This window comes from Ursus americanus, chromosome 7 (genome assembly GCF_024610735.1).
Source record: "Ursus americanus isolate L20-20 chromosome 7, mUrsAme1.1.p, whole genome shotgun sequence".
NCBI classification, from domain to species: domain Eukaryota; kingdom Metazoa; phylum Chordata; class Mammalia; order Carnivora; family Ursidae; genus Ursus; species Ursus americanus.
Window position 1 is genome coordinate 59,873,011 of NC_142133.1, and position 19,326 is coordinate 59,892,336.

Genomic DNA, 19,326 nt, shown 5'->3' on the forward strand with positions numbered 1-19,326 from the left:
TCAGCTGCTCTTCTTCTGGGGAATCCAGCTGGAGTTCTAAGTGGATCATTTAAGGCACATATAAATATTAACAGCAGCACCACCATCAAGTTTAGGGATCATAGAGCACCGATGCTTGTTTCATCTCTGTCTAGGCTTAAAGATAACATGACAAGAGGTCCTAACTGCTTTCCATGACACACTGGAATGTGTCCTCACACTGCTGACTGATGCTTCCAACCCACAAATCTGACCATGGTGATCCCCTGTTGAAGCCCCTCAGTGGTCTCAGTGGCCTTCAAGACAACATTTTGGTCTACAAGTCTCTTCATGACCTGCCTTCCCATATAGCCTTTCCACCCACCTTCTCCCACGCTAGACCCATGATATTGTGACTATGCTGTTTCCACACCCTCTTGCCTGTCTTTCAACCTGCAATTTCCTCCACTTAGCAAATCATTTTTTTTATTCTTTTGAGCCACCTTTTTCGAAAGCCTTCCTCAGCTCCACACTCAGAGTCCCTAACACCCTCCTTGTAACTCTGTTGTATATTGCGTAGTTTTATACTGTTGTACCACCACTGTAAGCATCTGCCCGTCTCTGCTGCTCAACTGCATGCCACCACTTCCTACAGAAACATATTTATAGACTTTATCCTATTCAATATTGACCCCTCCCCTAGCACCTAGCACAGTGCCAGTCACTTCATAGACACTTGCAAAGACTATCTCATTCTGATGTAGGCTTGGAAAAAAGGCATAATCACGAAACATATCTGTAAATTAGATCCCTTGTTAGCAACCATTTTGCAATTATAGAATCCATCTTTCACTGGGCCCTGAGAGAGGAGGGGCAGGAATAAAGAGCTGCAGAAACTTACGTACGATGTTGTTTATATTACAAATGTCACTGCCATGCCCCATCCCTGCAAGTCTCAGGCAGCTAACATCTTAAAGACCCCCACAGACCACTACATTTCCATATTCAAGCACTTCAGTTAAACTCTTTAACTTAGCAGTTCCCAGTCTGTGAAGACTTTACAAAGAGTATTTATTCATTCTTCCAGTCTACAGAAAAAAGATAGTGGGCCTACCAGAACAACAACAGTCTAAGTGCTTCTTTGTTTTGTATGTTCACAAGTGTAAACACTGCCAAAACACACATAAATTGAAAAAAAAATCTAGAATTTTCTTGGTTTGCTAATTAACAAAGAGTAGGCTCTCCTTTTAAAAACTTTGCTGTGGGAGCACTGCATTTAAATATTGACGTAGATATATGTATACATATATATGTATGTGTGTGTTGTGTGTGTGTGTATACGTACACATATAATTGATAATGGTAATAATGACCGCCACAGAAGTATGATCTTCCCCCAATGACAATCCCAGTATGCAGAAGAGGCAGTGGTGTGGCAGAAGTCAGTGGTCTTCAGAATAGAACACTTGTGCTTCTTCGGTCCTAGCTTAGCAGCATGGGATCTTGAACAAGACATTTCACTTCTCCTGGCTTTACTTCTTAACTATAAAATGGAGATTATTCCTAACTCACCCTATCCTTGTGAGAATCAAATAAATAGGTCACACGTAAGAAAGTGCCTAGGGGCACCTGGCTGGCTCAGTCAGTGGAGCATGTGACTCTTGATCTTGGGGTTGTGAGTTTGAGCCCCACGCTGGGTGGAGAGATTACTTAAAATAAAATCTTTAAAGAGAGAGAGAGAAAGAAAAGAAAGTGCCTAGCCCAGGCTCTAACGTCATTAAAGCCACAACAAATGTTTTTACTGAAAGCATCTCCTTTATTCCCTAAAACTGAAGCATAGCAGAGCGGAAGAAACAGATTCTTATGAATCGGAATCATCACTCTACCCTAATGAGCTTAAAATATGCTGATTTTGAATTTCTCATTTCAACCTTAGATTTCTATATGATCAGAAAATCAGTTTATTTAAGAAACTATATCAAACTGTCAACCATATATCCCAGGCTTTACTACGTTTGATTTCTTTTTCCTAAATAAGCAGTTTGAAGAATGACAGGTAGTAAAAAAGGAAATCAAACCCATGGGATGGTTAGGAGCTTTATATACTTTTATATCCCAGAAAACACCTAGGCAGATTAAAACCTTTCTGCATTTCTTAAAAAACACATTTCAATCTGACCACCTGCATGCTGAATTATACAAAAATGGAATTTAAAAGAGTTAGGATAGTAAATCTCTCCAATCAACATATTAAAAAACCAATACCACCACAAAATTTTGCCTCTCCAGCACAGTATTAAAATCACTCAGCTCTGACGGGTGTAAAATGTTGAGCTTATTTTTTTTTTAAAGTCATGTTACTTGGCTGTAAGGTTGGTAATACTAAGAGATACAATGCTTGAACCTGGAAGAAAATAATCTACCACATTTCATGTCTTTTGATATGCAAAATGATAAATCTTGTCAAGTGGACTACAGGCTAGCGCAAACTTTTATTTAAAAAAATTATTAATTGGCCTTTGGTGTAGCCCTGCTTGATGCAAATTATACTACTTGTCAAGACTTTTGTTTAGTCACAAATAAAAGGCTTAGTGGATAAAGGTTTGGCCTTTCGCTACAGGTTTTCTGCCAAACTGTGACCTGAAATGAATGAATTGGTATTGAGTGGGGCCTCCTGACTCTGTAATTTAATGCTGACAGTAATTAGCTAAGAAGGAGGTGTTATAATGAAAGCCCAGGGCATGGTGTTTATGTGATTTTACACAACTGCAATAGATGGCACCTCCTTTTTCCGTCTTTTTCATTTACTACCTCTGAAAAGGGAGAAGGTGTGAGTCGTAAAAGATACTGGCTGCTTGACTCTCTGATAAATCTCCGGACAGTGAAGACCTTGGGTTTAAATTAGCTGTCAGGGTTCAGCCATCTCACTCACTAGCTCACTACAGAGTTAGCAACATTGCAAAGACGTTATAAATGGATTCATACGTCTTGATTAATGCCTTCCTTTGTAAACAGACTTTCAGCATGGAGCTGTGCCATAGCAGATGCCCTATTCTAAAGGTTAATCTTTACATCAGTGGCATATTCAAGACATCCTGCATTCTCAGTTCTTCTCTTTTCTTTTTGAATTTCAAATTCTCTTGGAAAAAAATGAGAAAGAGGAGTCCTAATAGCAGAATCAGAATCTATTGTTAGAAACGTTCTGTGTAAATAAAGGATCATTTTTGCACATCTGACTATTTCATGGAACAAAGGAAATCTTCTGTATGATTCCATGTTGAAGTCTTTCCTTCTTGGCCCTTAAAAAATTGCTTTAACAGGAAAGGTCCACACCTAAGTGACCCCTCTGTGCCTCTAGCTTGGGATAATTTGCTTGGTAGAATGGTGCTCTTGTATAAAGTAGTCTGATGTTAGATGCTAGCAAGTATCTGACTGTATAACCAAACACTGAGGGCCTGTCCTTTTCCAAATGCTGCTAATCTCGGTATGCCTGAATGTTACTTTGCTACTACAGGGGAAAAATGCGGTATAATAAGGATGCAAGAAGATAGAGACCAAAAGAGTGTGCTAGCACATTTCTACTTCATCCAAGCTTTAGTTCAGAAGGAGCTGTTGATATGAGATTTTTGTCACCTCAATTATTCACAATGAATTGGAAGCAAATCTTCCTTTCAAGTATTTATTGACATTGTCATTTACTCAGCTTCATAGTGTTTTGTTGACATAAATTAGATCTTTGTTTACTCTGTTCCAGATAGGAGCAAAAATAAAAACCTTTGATAAAAATGACTATTTAATTACTGCACCATCCTAGAAAATCAGCAATTCTATGTAAGATTAAGAGGCTACTTTCATCCATTTCCAACAGTAAAATAGCAAGAAAGCAAGAAGTATGTGCAGAAAGTTGGTTATGAAATATAGTTAGTTTTCAGGGTCTTTTTTAGTCTATATACAGACTGTATGCAATTTATTTTGGACTCCCAGAGCACCTATTTTTTCCATGTTCAAATGAAATAAATAATATACTTCCCCAAAATTGAAGGATTACCTGGCCATTTGCCACTGTTGACCTCCAATTACTACATATTCTTACCATCTTTCTTCTTTTCAATAAAGTTCTGCTGAGGATTTTAATAAAGAGTCTAACATAATCTGAGTGAAAACAACGGTCAGTTGATAGTTTCAAAGAAATCTATCTTCTCTCTTGTCTTTATGACTAAGGCCTCAGAAAGGAGCCCTCATCTCCAACAGAAGAACCGTAAGAACTAGGCATTGGCAGGAGGGAAATGTACTGGGATTATTTCTTCTTTGGGAGAATGGAGGCCAATGGGGTTAAGCGAGATCCAAGAATATGGAGCAAAGGGAAAACATCTGAGGGCCCTAGGAGCAAAGGGCCCGGTATTGGTTCCAGTTCTCCTACCAGGCTCCAATTAGAGCATCACTTTAGACCATGCTTGAGCAAACATAAAGAAAGGCATGACACCACCTAAATGGGATTTGTGAGCCAAGAGTTAACAAGCAAAACAAGCAAAGTGTCTAACAAAACAAAACAACAACAAAAAAACACCACTTCTTTGGGAGAAAAATTAGGATATGACATTGAAAAACTAAGAATTCTTTGTAAATGTATCCACAGCCCCAGAGCTCTTTGTGCCTGGAAAGCTAAAACTCTTAGCACCATGTTAAGCAAGGATCATCCCAGAAAGGGCAACAGATGCCAGATTGCGCTTCTGTAAAATTTCGGATCCAAAGTTATAGTGATGTGATAAGCCTGGCGGCTTACATTGTGGAAAGTCCTGGCACAAAACAGGACTGAGGGTGGATGTCTTTGAAAAGAAAGGTTCCTGTACTTTTTAAATATTGTGGTAGGCTGCATAACAGTCCCCAAAGATATCCAGGTCCCAATCCTTGGAGCCTGTGAATGCTTCCTTACATGGCAGAAAGAACTTTACCACCATGATTAAGACTTACAGGTCGAGCCTAAATGTAATCACAATGCCCTTACAGAAGGGAGGCAGAGAGAGATGTGATGGGGGAAGAGGAGAAGGAAATGTGATGGTAGAAGCAAGAGGCTGGGGGGACTTGAGGAAGGGCCTACTCAAAGAATGTAGGCAGCCTCCAGACGCTAGCACAGGCAAGGAAACATAGTCTCCATAACCTTCCCGAGGAAACCAGCACTGCTGAGACTTGATTTTTCATTGATTTCAAACTTTTGGCTTCCAGAATGGTAAGAGTAAACTTTCATTCTTTTAAGCCACTAAATTTGCAGCAATTTGTTACAGCCAAAATGAGACACTAACACAAACGTGTTCTGGGTTTAAGTTAAGATTTGGCAGCCAGAGACATAAGGGTAAAATACAAAAATAGGCAAAAACACAGTAGTAAATTTTCTAGTATTTTAAAGAACAAAGCTTAATTTCTAAACCTAAAATGTAATTCACCCAAAGCTAAATTTACCAGAAGAAAATGGCTCGATGTAAAAGAACAGCACGGCATTCCTAGTGTTATTTTATTTGATTTGTACTTGGTTAAAGATCATAAAATTCATTTTGACCAGTGCTTTAATTTCTGAAGGTATGTTATACTGGGTATTGCTTAATAACACTTGAGAACTCTTGTATATTCTCCTCATACATGCAGGTGCTGGAAGTTTGGGAACCACACGTCCCAGAATCTCTGGCCATTAGAATTCCAACTGAGATTCCACCAGAAAGAAACATTGGCATGAGCTTTGGAAGGCAGTAAGGAGGAGAATCTACTCTCAACCATCAGTTCACACCAGCAGCAGGTTCCTTCCTGGGTTTCATGGTACGCTTACCAGGCTTTAGCTGGAATGTAGGCAGCCGCTGCCTATAATTTCCTGATTTGGGGGAAGACCTCTCCACCTCTTACTTTCTCTTCTAGCCTTTCCTACAATTTTGTAAGTACCTAATCCCCTGAAGAAGAAGGAAAAAAAGTTTCTCCTTGAAAATCCTGGAGATACCAGGTTAATTTCTATTTTTCTCACTGAACCCAGACTGGCATGAATGAGAACTTAGAAAAGGAAACTGTTCTATTTTTAAATAACTAGTTATGATTCTCAGTTAAAATAACTGTAAGATATGTTGATATATTGTTTAAACTCCCAAAATATTTGCTAATATATAATAATTTGGAATAAAAGAAAGTTTTCTTATATGAGTCTTGAAATTATAAGTCTATAAAGAAGAGTAAAGAGTAATAAGGAGAGTATAGAGTTAGGGCGTATGAGTGGCAACAGACTGATGATTCACCTTATAAATATTGTATTACACAGACTGCTTTGCATGAGTTTGTTCTACTGGGTAGAAGGAGTGAAAGCTCAGTCCTGGCAACAGGTAAGGAAAGAAGAGACACTGGGATAGCACCTTGCTTTTTTTCCTCCTCTCTTCAGTATTCTTGGACCACCTCTAAATAAGTGGGATTTTTGTTTGTTGTTTGTTTCTGAGGTATCTAATACAATAAGAATTAATCTCTTTCCCATATCCCTTTTGTTCTATATCCAAGTTAGTATCATTTCCTAGTATAACATTTAGGTCATAGTGTGTGTGTGTATATATATATATATATTTTTTTTTTAATAATAGGTTTATCGAGACATAAGTCACATATAAAACTCACCCTTTTAAAGTACATAATCTACATGTTGATAATATATTCACAGAGCTATGCAACTATCACCACTACTTAATTTCAAAGCATCTTCATCACCATAAAGAGAAACTTTGTAGCAGCAGCTCTTTCTGCTCACAGGTCCTGTCCCCATACTTTAATAAAACCACCTTTTTGCACCAAAAACGTCTCAAGAGGGGCACCTGGGTGGCTCAGTCCGTTAAGTGTCCAACTCTTGATTTCAGCTCAGGTCATGATATCAGGGTCATGAGATCGAGCCCCATGTTGGGCTCCTCTCAGCAGGAGTATGCTTGAAGATTCTCTCTCTCCCTCTGTCTGCCCTTCCCCCCCACTCACCTACAAACTTTCTCTCTCTCCCTTGCTCAAATAAATAGATAAATAAATCTTTAAAAACAAACATTAGCAGTCTCTCCCCATTCCACCCTGTCTTCAGCCCCCGGCAACCACTACCTACTTTTGGTCTCAACAGATTTGCCTATTGTGAACATTTCATATAAATGGAATCATACAGTATGTACCTTTGTGTGATTGGCTTCTTTCACATAGCACGTTTTCAGGGTTCATACATGATGAAGCATGTATTATTTCAGTGCTTCATTCCTTTTTTTTTTTTTTTTTAAAGATTTTATTTATTTATGTGACAGAGAGACAGCCAGCGAGAGAGGGAACACAGCAGAGGGAGTGGGAGAGGAAGAAGCAGGCTCCCAGCGGAGGAGCCCGATGTGGGACTCGATCCCGGTACGCCGGGATCACGCCCTGAGCCGAAGGCAGACGCTTTAACGACTGCGCTACCCAGGCGCCCCTCAGTGCTTCATTCCTTATTATCACCAAGTAATATTCCATTGTATAGATATACCATATTTTATTTATCCATTCACCAATCTGTGGATATTTGAGTTGTTTCCACTTTTCAGCTATTATGAATAATGCTGTTACGAACAGGTTTTTGTGTGAACATATGTTTTCAATTCTTTTAGGTATATCCCTATGACTAGTTTGCTGCATCGTATGTTAACTCTAAATCTAACATTTTGAGGAACTGCCAAACTGTTTTCCAAAATGCTGCACCATTTACAATCCTTCTAGGAATGTATGAAGGTTGCAATTTCTCCACATCACTGACGACACTTATTAGTTTCCATTTTTTAATTATTATTATAGACATCTTGTAGGTGAGAAGTAGTGTTTCAATGTGGTTTTGATTTGCATTTCCCTAATGACTAACGATGTTGGGCATATTCTTATGTTCTTATTCAACATTTGTATATACTCTTTAGAGAAGTATCAAATCTTTTACCCATTTTTTATTTGGGTTATCATTTATTTTGAGTTGCAGGAGATAATTCTATATTCTTTATAAAAGTCCCTATATCAGATATAGGATTTGCAAATATTCCCCCTCACTCTGTGGGTTGCCTTTTTAATTTGTGATGGTGTCTTGTGATGCACAAAGTTTTTAATGTTGATGAAGTTTGACTTTTTTTTCTTTTTTTTTTTTTTTACCACTTGTGTTTTGGTCATATGTGGGAAACCATTAATTATTCAAAGACACAAAGATTTACTCCTATGATGACATCTAAGAAAGTTACAGTTTTAGCTGTTATCCTTAGGCCTTTCATTCATTTTGAGTTAAATTTTATGTACGGTATAGTGTAGGAGTCCAGCTTGTTTTGCAATTTGATATCCAGTTGTCCCAAGAACTTCTATTGAAGACTATTCCTTCTACCACTGAGTTGTACTGGTGCCCTTGCCAATAATGAATTGACCACAGGGGTGCCTGGGTGGCCCAGTTGGTTAACCGTCTGATTTCAGCTCAGGTCATGATCTTGGGGTCCCGGGATCAAGCCCCATGTCAGGCTCTGTGCTCAGCGGGGAGTTTGTTTGTCCCTCTCTCTCTCTCTCTGCTCCTCCCCCTGTTCTTACTTTCTCTTTCTCTCAAATAAATAAAATCTTTTTTTAAAAAATGAATTGACCATGAACATTTGGTCAAAAGCTAAATACTTTAAATAATAGTAATAATATGGCAACTCTGAAAATCAGATCTTCCCCCCAAGGTTTGTTGTTATTTGTGTAATGGCTTTCCTTAACTCATTCTGTAAAATCTGTAGTCTTTGTCATGTGTGGGCACTGATGTCTCTGCCCAGTTAGCTTTGGATCAGCTAATAATTGGATACAGATTTTTCTTAAATGTCTATAACCAGTAATTCTCCCAGCATTTCCTAAGGGGGGGGGGTCTGCGTGGGTTTCAATCTCTGACAGTTTATTACACTGCCTTAGCCTTCACGTCCTGCCTGAGAAGAACTTGAGATCAGCCAGAAGGAAGAAATAAGAGCCTTCTGAGGTTATTCCTAGACATGCACACAGCTTTGCACACGTGCATGACCTTCTAGATTCCCAGGAATATGTCAGAGCTTTTCCAAGCCCTCTACAAAATTTCATCACCCAGCTTTTCCTTTTAAGTGTTTGGCCAGCTTCTTATGTGGCCCAGATAGCATCACCACCTCTGTAGATGCAAGGCTAAATAACTGGGACTGATTATTTTTGACAAATGCCTCAGGGAAAAGGCTATTAGCACTGAGCCAAAAGGTCAAGTGAAGACAAACACTGCCAATGGGGTTTCCAGGGAACTGACAGAAAATCAAATAATGACAATTATCTGGGAATGGGGCTTTGTATGGATATCCAAACCCATTCTCCCCCCTTCCAGTGGCTACTAGGTTGCTGGTTTTCTTGGCTACCGTAATTTCAAAGCTGATGAGAAGGGCACAGGATAGGGAAAATTAAAACACTGCAAAACTTGGGGTGCCTGGATGGTTCAGTTGGTTAAGCATCTGACTCTTGATTTCGGTTCAGGTCATGATCTCAGGGTTGTGAGATCGAGCCCTGCATTAGGTTCTACACTTAGTGCAGAGTCTACTTGGGATTCTATCCCCCCCTCCCTTTGCCCCTCCCCCGGCTGGTACTAAATAAATAAATAAATAATCTTTTAAAAATAAGAAAAACACTGCAAAACTCACTGTTCTTACTAAGACTTAAACATTTTTCTTAAATAAATGGTCCCTAAATTATTGCAAACCTTTGATTAATTTCTAGAATTTTTGAAATGTTGTTCTTGACAATTTTTTCAATGTTCTCATTGCTTTTATAGAGGAGTAGATTTTCAATAGTTCTCATTTCACTATTCTGCAAGTGCTCTCCTAGATCATATTATATTAAAAGAGCATCTATCTCCTTCCCGACCTTACATCACCAGGCCCTCTTCTGTTCCCTTTGGCTTAGAAGGTACCAAGCCCTGTCACCCCTTTGTGAACCTTGATACTTTGCTTTTTAATTTTACTATAACAGCTAGGGGGAAAACAATTCAGATACACTTATTTTTTTCTTTCTTATTTTTCAGCGGTGAAAAAGTAAATATGGAGAGGAAAGCACAAAGGAAAGCTAAATTCAAATAGTCTTTCCTCTGCTATAGCTTTGGGACTTGCTTTTTATGAAATGTGCCCAAAAGACAGTTTAATTTACATCACCAATTTTCTCTCATCAGCCCAAAAGCATAATTGGATCAAACTTAACACCTATAATTATACATAATATGCATAACATAAATAGTAAGCACATGTAGGGTTAAATTGGAACATGCCTAAGAACCTGATGAAACTGAGTGGAGAGAATTATAGAAAGATAGAATCCAGTGACATGAAAATTGGGTACTTTACATTTTGCATCAGTTAAAAAATAAACTACAGCAGTAAGCAAACAGTTTGCTATTGACTATCTATACCTTATCACATCCATGTCAGCACTGTTTAATTTATGGCATACCTGTATAACCTTATTTTTGTGAGGTTGTACTCTACACAGTATCCTCTTAAACTTGTAAAGCGTAAAACACTGTGTTTCTGTATGTGTCAGCACCACCAAGAGCAAAAAAACAGAGCCTGTCCTGCGTTTAGATTATTCAGTAAGACTAATAGGGCATAGGATATAGACAAACAAAGGCAGGCTGAGTTCATTCCGTATCACCTTTCAAGACAGAACAAAGAACCTGGTCTTTGTTATTCAGCAGAGGAAACACGGTATGATCTTCACTAGGGAATATGAATGAAGCAAAATGATGCTATCTTGGCATTATGAATTTTTACCTAGATGAATACGTGAATATAGCTCCAAGAGGAAATAGATACCAGTCCTATAGTTAAGCCTAACCACATATTAAAAATAAGGATATTTTGGCTACAAAAAAAAAAAATTGGCTAAACAATGTAAAACATTCCTTATAATTGCTTATTATAATGATCCATGCAGCTTTAAATTGTCCATAGAAAACATCATAAAACAGCCTTTCAATGTGTGTTTCTGTTTGCTAAATATATGGCTTACTTGTCTTATTAGGTCCTTTGCTCCCTCAAAATTCTTTCCATTTGCAGTTGATTCTTTTTCAAATTTCAAATCATGAACTCATATTAAACACTATGAACCATACAATACTATGCTAGATACAAAGCAAAATATAAAGTAAACTTTCTCTCATTCAAAGAAACTAGAATTTCACTATGGAGAAAAGATAGTGGCAGTGGGGGAAGAAACAGTATGTATTAACACATCACACACAAAAATCTCAGGATGTTGATCCAGGACATTTGTAGGAAAAAAAAAAAAAAATGGCGTTTTCTTCAACCCAATCTCTAAGAGTGACTTCTGTCTGACTCTCAATTATGTTCATTAGAAGTCAACTATTCCTGGGGCGCCTGGGTGGCACGGCGGTTAGGCGTCTGCCTTCAGCTCAGGGCGTGATCCTGGCGTTGTGGGATCGAGCTCCACATCAGGCTCCTCAGCTGTGAGCCTGCTTCTTCCTCTCCCACTCCCCCTGCTTGTGTTCCCTCTCTCGCTGGCTGTCTCTATCTCTGTCGAATAAATAAATTAAAAAAAAATCTTTAAAAAAAATAAAAAATTAAAAAATTAAAAAAAAAAGAAGTCAACTATTCCTGAGACTCTATTTCAGGTAATGTTTATTAAAATGCACAGTGCCTACTTTTTGAGCATGACACTCCCTCAAGAATTCTCAATAAACGGAAAAGCCACCAAAGGAGAAGAGACCCCCCTCCCCTCCAGACCCAAGGAGGCCATTGCTGTCAGCAGTGGTCCAAAGATGAAAGATAGTCCTTTGGAAGATGCTGCTTAGAAGAATGGACTCTCACTTATAAATGGACTTTTTTCCTGACGTCTAAGAAAGTTGAGGAAGAAAATACTTACAGAGAGATAAGATCTCTAGCGCAAGCCATTATTTAAATAAAGTACATTCCCATGTGAAATAGGAAACATTCTATTTGCTTACTGAGATTGTAAAGGAAGCAAACCTTTCCTTTCTTCCCTTCTAAGTTCTTTGGCTAGTCTAACAAACAAATTGACATAAGGTAGATTAACAGAAAAATTTAATTTCATATGCACAGTAGCCCCAACAATATGAGATTCAAAGCAGTGACCAAAGCAGGCACCTTTCATAGCTCTTAGATAAAGAAATATTGTTTGTGAAGATGTGACAAAACAAAGGATTTGAGCTTGGGGTAGCAAATTAATGAAGAAGTAACAAAGTTTGTTTACACAGCCTCCTCAGCCTTGACTTCCCTGTCTCCGGCAATAAAGATGCTGTCTACCCTCCCGGTGCTGGGAAGGTCCTTTTCACATTGGAGGTTTATTTCTTACTGTGGGGGGAGGGGTGATGGGGACAAAGGAGAGGCAGAGGGTCTGGTCTCTCTTGCACTGGCTATTTCTTAAGTAAGTTTAATTCAATAAAATCTATATGCCAAAGTGGCATATTTTGGAGTGGCATATTTTGCTCTCCTTCAACATACTAGATGAAACTGCAACACTGTAAGAGAGCTGGAAAAATAGTAACATGAGAAATAAATGAAAGGTGCCAATAAGAAAGATTCACAGTTGAGGGGAGTTTATGAAGAGGTATTTAAGAAGATAAAAAGGCAGAAAGAGTAAGGGCACTGCAGAACACTTCCTTTCATTCCATTTGCTGCTACCTTTCTTTCTTCTTTTGCTTTGTTCACAAGAAGGAAATGGAAGCCAGACTTTCTCATCTAGTTATATGTCTAATTAAAAGTCCCATCTATGTGGAGTTATCCATTCAAACTTTAATGTACACATGAATAACCTGGGCATCTTACGAAAATGCAAATTCTGATTCAATAGTTTTGGGTTGGCCCCGTCACCTAATGGCTGATCTGCTGATCTGCAGACCCATACTTCAAATAAAGAGGTATAGAGGTACCTGGGTGGCTCAGTCTGTTAAGCGTAGGCCTTCAGCTCAGATCAGGATCCTTCTGGGATCAAGCCCCGGGTGTCAGATTCCCTGATAAGCTGGGAGCCTGCTTCTCCCTCTTCCTCTGCTCCTCCCCCTCCCCCTGCTCATCCTGGTTCTCTCACTCACTGTCTCAAATAAAATATTTTTTAAAAAGATTTAAAGAAAGAAAGAAAGAAAGAAAGAAAGAAAGAAAGAAAGAAAGAAAGAAAGAAAGGAGACTCCCTTCGAGGGAAAACCTTAGTTATCAGCCTAGTTAACGCTGAGAATTTCCATACTTCCAAATATCAAAGAAGGAATAGCATTACACTACAACATCATGAGTTTGATCTCAAATACAAAAAAAAAAGATAAATCATGTGACATTACACATCACTGATTTATTCATTTCACAAATAATTACAGAACACCTCTCTGTACCATACATAGTTCTACACTCTGGAGACAGACTCTAAAATAATGCAAAGTCCCTGTCCTCAGGATGATGCTTACATTTTAGTGGGGTAAAATACATATCATAAGGCCAGATGGTGAAAAATAAAAGCAAGACAAAGGAAAGTAATAGAAGGGTAGGTGGTGCTATTTTGCCAGGAAAGGCCTCTGGTTTTTTATTCTATGAATCTAACCCAGCACTTTTTTTGGAAAATACCCAGGTCAATTAATACAATTTCTTTTTTTTTTTTTTTAAAGATTTTATTTATTTATTTGACAGAGATAGAGACAGCCAGCAAGAGAGGGAACACAAGCAGGGGGAGTGGGAGAGGAAGAAGCAGGCTCATAGCGGAGGAGCCTGATGTGGGGCTCGATCCCATAACTCCGGGATCACGCCCTGAGCCGAAGGCAGACGCTTAACCGCCGTGCCACCCAGGCGCCCCAATTAATACAATTTCTTCCCATCCACTTCCACTAACCTTACTCCAGGGTAAAAAAGTCTCCCAAACTCTCCAGCTGTGTAGAACCAATGAAGTCATGTGTATTTAGCCATGCCAGGTAAAGCTTGCCAACCTTTACAAACTATATAGTCCTTATCCCAAAGCCATGATGGAGAACCAAGAAGAATGATCAAAAGAATGTGTACACCCTTCGAGTTTCACCAGCCATTGCCCCTGCATACTCCTGACTTGATAAGACACTCATTTTTAATTTTTTCATCTGGCTCAAAAGACTAAGTGCTTTATACAGATGAAATAGAGGCAGAAAAACAAAGTCTACAATTCGATACACCTTATAAGCCTTCATTTCTATTGCTTTGTCTCATCTGTTTATAAAATACTGATTATTTCTCAATTTATTTATATTTGTATAAGACATCCCACAATACACTTAAATCCATGTTTTCCTGATATGAGAACTTAATATATGGAAACATAACTCAATAGCTCCTCCCCCCCCCCAAAAAAAAGATGCCCTGGGAAAAACACTAGATTCTGAGAGCTACACTGTTTATATCTCTATTTGTCAGAGCTTTTTGTGAGCCGCAAAAATGTCCTTACTCTTTCCTTGCTATCTCTTAACATGGATGAAAATCTACCATGTGACATGTTTCTTCAATCAAGGAACAAATCATTTCAGAGGGCAGAAAGCCTTTGGTTTTATTTGCATCTACCTAGTTTGACTCACGTAGAATCAAGCCCCCCTCCCACCACAACATTTTAATAAGTGTTTACATGTTACCACTCCCCAAAGACTCAACTGATAAAATTCTGCCTTGGAACTAATTATACTTCGAGATAATCCTACTCTCCATGGATACACTCTTGAGATAGAAACTTCAAATCCTGATGTTTAAATGAAATCAGAGCTCCTCCTTGTGGATTCTATCTGTGGATGCTGCTTCCTAAACATTGATCAATTTAGTAAAGAAAAAATAAAGAAGTACCTATGTAAAGAGATCCTCAGATTTTGGAAAAATTATGTGTAGAAAATGAAATGTCTGTATCATGTATAAATTTTATCAGCTAGATGAATACTCACCAATGTAGTATTTAATTTGGGATTCGATCCTGTTGTTGGTTCACTGTCTTGATATTCAATGTTCAATGAATAACTTTTGACATAAGCTACCATAACAGATACTGTGGGGTTCAGAGACAATGACTATGCTTCATATCCATTTATGAGGAGTGACATAATATGTTATGCTATCATTCCTATTCTTTGAGGATTTACTAGCTTGATATGAAATACTACATGATAGCCAAGTCTTAGGGACTGTAGGCACTGCTGGCTCCACGGACTTGTGACCAGCACCGCTACACAGGCACTCAAACTCAGAAAGGCCCTATGCCCAAGAGTTTAAGGGGCTGCAGTCTCTGTCTTAAAATTCTTAATAATTTTATGTTTGAATCTGCATTTTGTAAGTGAAGTTCAATGGGACAATGGAGCATGTGCCAGGGATTGGAACCTTGGCTCAGGTACAGTCCTGCCTCCCGCTGCCACCCTGGGATGGGTTCTCAGCTGCCCAGGTGCTGACCCACTGGTACTCCAGGCCCTACTCAACCTCCTGTCCTCCCCTCCACCAGCTATTGCTGCCACCCTCCACCTTCTGGGTGTGTCAGGGTGGTACATGTAAGAGCATACAGGAAGCAATCTCAGCAAGAGGCATGGTGGTGGCCCTTACTGCTCTAGGCTGGCAGTGCCATAGCTCACATAGCAGGAGACATGGCAAGGGCAAGCCTATTACCCACCCCTGATCCAGGTACTACAAGCCAGTGTGGTGACTACAATCCCTTGGGGATCATCTGTTCTCAGTTGGTTAATGCAGCAATTTCCTGGGAAAGGCAGATGGATTTGTCACGGAGGTCTGATGCTGGCAGGAGGGGAAGCCTGGCACCCAGTGGACCCAAATACAAAGCACAGGGTGGGGTCCTCGGCCACTGTAAGGGCCTACACTCACCCAACAAGAATCCCCGTGCCCAAAGGAGTGTGACATTCAGTAGCAAGAAAAAGATACTATGACAGGTCAAGGGAGACTGCAAAAGTATGAAGAAAGCTTTATGTTTTAGTACTTTCAATGGCACTTGTGTCTTGCTTTTAATCAAGGGCTCCACATTTTCATCTTGCACTGGATCCTACAGATTCTGTAACCATAATGAATGCCTATGTCTCCTAAAAATTTCTATGTTGAAACCCTAACCCCCAATGTGATAGTATTTGGAGTCAAGGAAAGTAAATAGGTTTAAAGTAGTTCAAGATGGGATTAGTGCCCTTATAAGAAGAGAAAGGTCATGTGAGCATACATGAGAAGGCATCTGTCCATAAATCAGGAAGTGGGCTCTCACCAGGAATCAATCTACTAAGCACCTTGATCTTGGACTAAGCACCCCGCCACCAGGACTACTATGAGGAATGAATGTCTGTTGCGTAAGCTACCTCACCTATGATATTTCGGTATAGCAGTCCGAGCTAAGATAACAGCCTTGAATATATGCTTTAACCAATATGTTTTCAGAATTTTTCCAAAATTCCATATCTTTTTCTTGTTGAATTATTTGTCTAACTAGATATAGAAAGGTTGGTAAGGATCTAGAGTATACGAAAAGTACGATCCATTATTGGCAACCCAGTGGATGTGGTCTGTAACTCAACTCTCCATGATGTAACTGTAGCTTCAGAAACTACAAAGGTGGTTTGTAATATATTTCACGGGCTAAAACCAGTTGCACATAAAGAAGACACAACTCAAACACATAGGTGGCCTTCTTGAAATGTCTGCAATGATGAATCCTCATTTGTATGTAACAGAAGTATTAGCACTGAAGGGACATATACTAACTGGTGAACCTTATTAGCCTGCATTTTCTTCTAAATAATTGAGAAATATTTTATAAAAAATATGGATGGAAGTCTAGAATATGAGGTCATGTTTCTAGAGTATTATGAAAGGGAGATAATGGAGAAAGCTTGCACAACAGCTTATGGATGAAAGACTTCTGGGAGGTACAGAAAGAATATAAAGGTGTATCTCAGGCTATGAGGAAATTAATATTGACAAAATGCTGGATACAATGAAAGCATTGATAATAAAGAGGAAAAGAGGAAGCCACTGAAGGACTTAAGGGATTACAATGACATAATCTCAGTGACAATCAAGATGGCTACCATTGCATTTAGTACTGAGTGAAGGGAAAAGAGATTAATGAAATGAAAAGAATGCATGGCACAACTCTAAGCTAATGTGATAAGACTGAATTCTGGAAGGCACAAAGGAAAATCATTCTCATTGGTCTACAGCCAGAAACGACCAGGTCTGGAGAACTAACACAGCAATACAGACTAAGAGGTGGGTAACCCTATCTAATCAGGACCTAAGGACTCAGTGGGCAGAGTGACATAAATTTAACACTAACTCTGAGGTGTGCTGTTAGAAGAACAGTGGTGCGGCTAAGACACGGAGAAGATAGGCTTCTAAGAGAAATGAAGGAAAAATCTGAGGGAGCAGAAATCACTCCACCCAGCTCGTGAGCTATTAGCTGAACAGGAGAAAAGAGCTCAAGACCCAAGCAGCAGACCTAGTGATTTTCCACATGCAGACGAACCATAGCTCACAGGAAGCCCCTACATTAAAACAGCATGCTTGAGTTTGCCCTAATGCATTCATGCCCGGATTGCTCTAGCAACAAATCCTACCAGGTGAAGGGCACCACCCCTGACCCAGAAGCTCTAACTTTTCCACTGTCAAAACATGCAGAATGAGGAGTACTTAGCACTATCAGCCTTTCTTTGAACACAGAGATGATCCCTCACGTTTAACAAATAAATAAAATGTAAGAGCCTTTAGGAGATCAAGAGAAAGTGCTGTAGTGTTTTCTACCAAACAGACAAATCATAAATCTCCCTTCTTTCCTTCCAAAATTCCCCAAGTTCTTAAAGTTCCCTTTAAATACACTGTTTAATCAAAACTGGAATTTTCAGCACACATAGGGAGAACCAGGAGGACACACTAGACATACCACTCACATAAACCTTTGCCAAGGTTCATAGTTAAATGGGAATGAGATGTTGGCAATGTGTGATGAAACACACATTCAAGGTATTCGGCATAGCTAATAGTTAGGTTTCTAAGGAGTGTGCTGCAGATGTAATATTTGTTGATAACTCTACCAAATTCAAGTAATTTGGTTATAATTTGGCTTTGTTCTCAGTTTCCTTTTATATCTTCAGGACAGTGCAGTATACTTTACCACAAAAACTTTTGACTCTATTCCTGGTAAAAATTTTCTTAATGTTTCTTAATTTCCTGAAGTTATTTGGACCTGTGAGTTAATTGAGAAGTTAATATCAGCCTTTGAATTGCTTTAGGGGAGGTGAATACTTAGAAACAAGGTTCTTGCCTATTTAGTTCAATTCTCAACCCCATCTGCTATAGGAAGTTGAGAGTCTACTGCTCTGTATTTTAAAAACATTATTTTTTTGATAAATTTGGAAATCCTGAATATTCTCTTACTTGAAATAGTCACCTTCTAAACTCCTATAGCTAAATGGAAGGGTAATCATAGATTCTATTCAAGGTCATCCACCTTCTAGGTCATTCAATGCCCTTAAATGGTACAGTCCAAGGGATGCTACATCTTTTTTTTTTTAAGGCAGAGAAGCAATGTTCAGGTTTGCCAGAATGTCCTTTCTCAAAGCAAAGGGCTTCTAAACATTTTTATATTATGGACCCCTCTGATGGTCTAGTACAAAACTTAGGATGTTGTGTCAGAAGAATATTTCTAAATACATAATAAAAAATGTATAGAATTATAAAGGAAACCACTTATACTGAAATATGATAAAATATTTTTAAACTATTACAGAGTAACACATTTATTTCTTTATTAACATCTTGAAAAGAAGATCCAGCAAAGCATCTAATAACCACCATAACTTTAAAGTAGTGATGAATAAGAAAGATATTTTAAGAAACTGAAATAATTATAATGTGATATCTGTAATTTCAGTTGATGTCAAAAGCACAAGTACTGATCATATTTCTGTGGTTTATAGTCTACATTTGTAATTAAAGAAAATGCTGAATTTCAATTAGATGTAATTTTTCTACTCAAATTTCCTGGACCCCCATTTCCTATTTATGAACACCTAAGAGGCCCATGGATCAGGTTAAGAATCCCTCGGAGAGATTTGAGAGCTTGAAGGAAAAATGTAATATTAGCCTACTTACTCTATTATATGTCACTTAGAGTACATTTCCCGGTACTTAAATAATTGTAGTAACTTTACTGCTGATATATATAACTGCCACTTTTAATACAAATACAGATTTTTCCTTTACATTCAAGCCTTTGAATTCTCCATATGTAATTCATTACTTTGGTGATTTAGAAATTCTGTTATAATGATACTATAAAGTGAATTTTATATGAAGCAGGTTCATTTTGGATTACTTTCAAGGATACTTCCATGTCAAA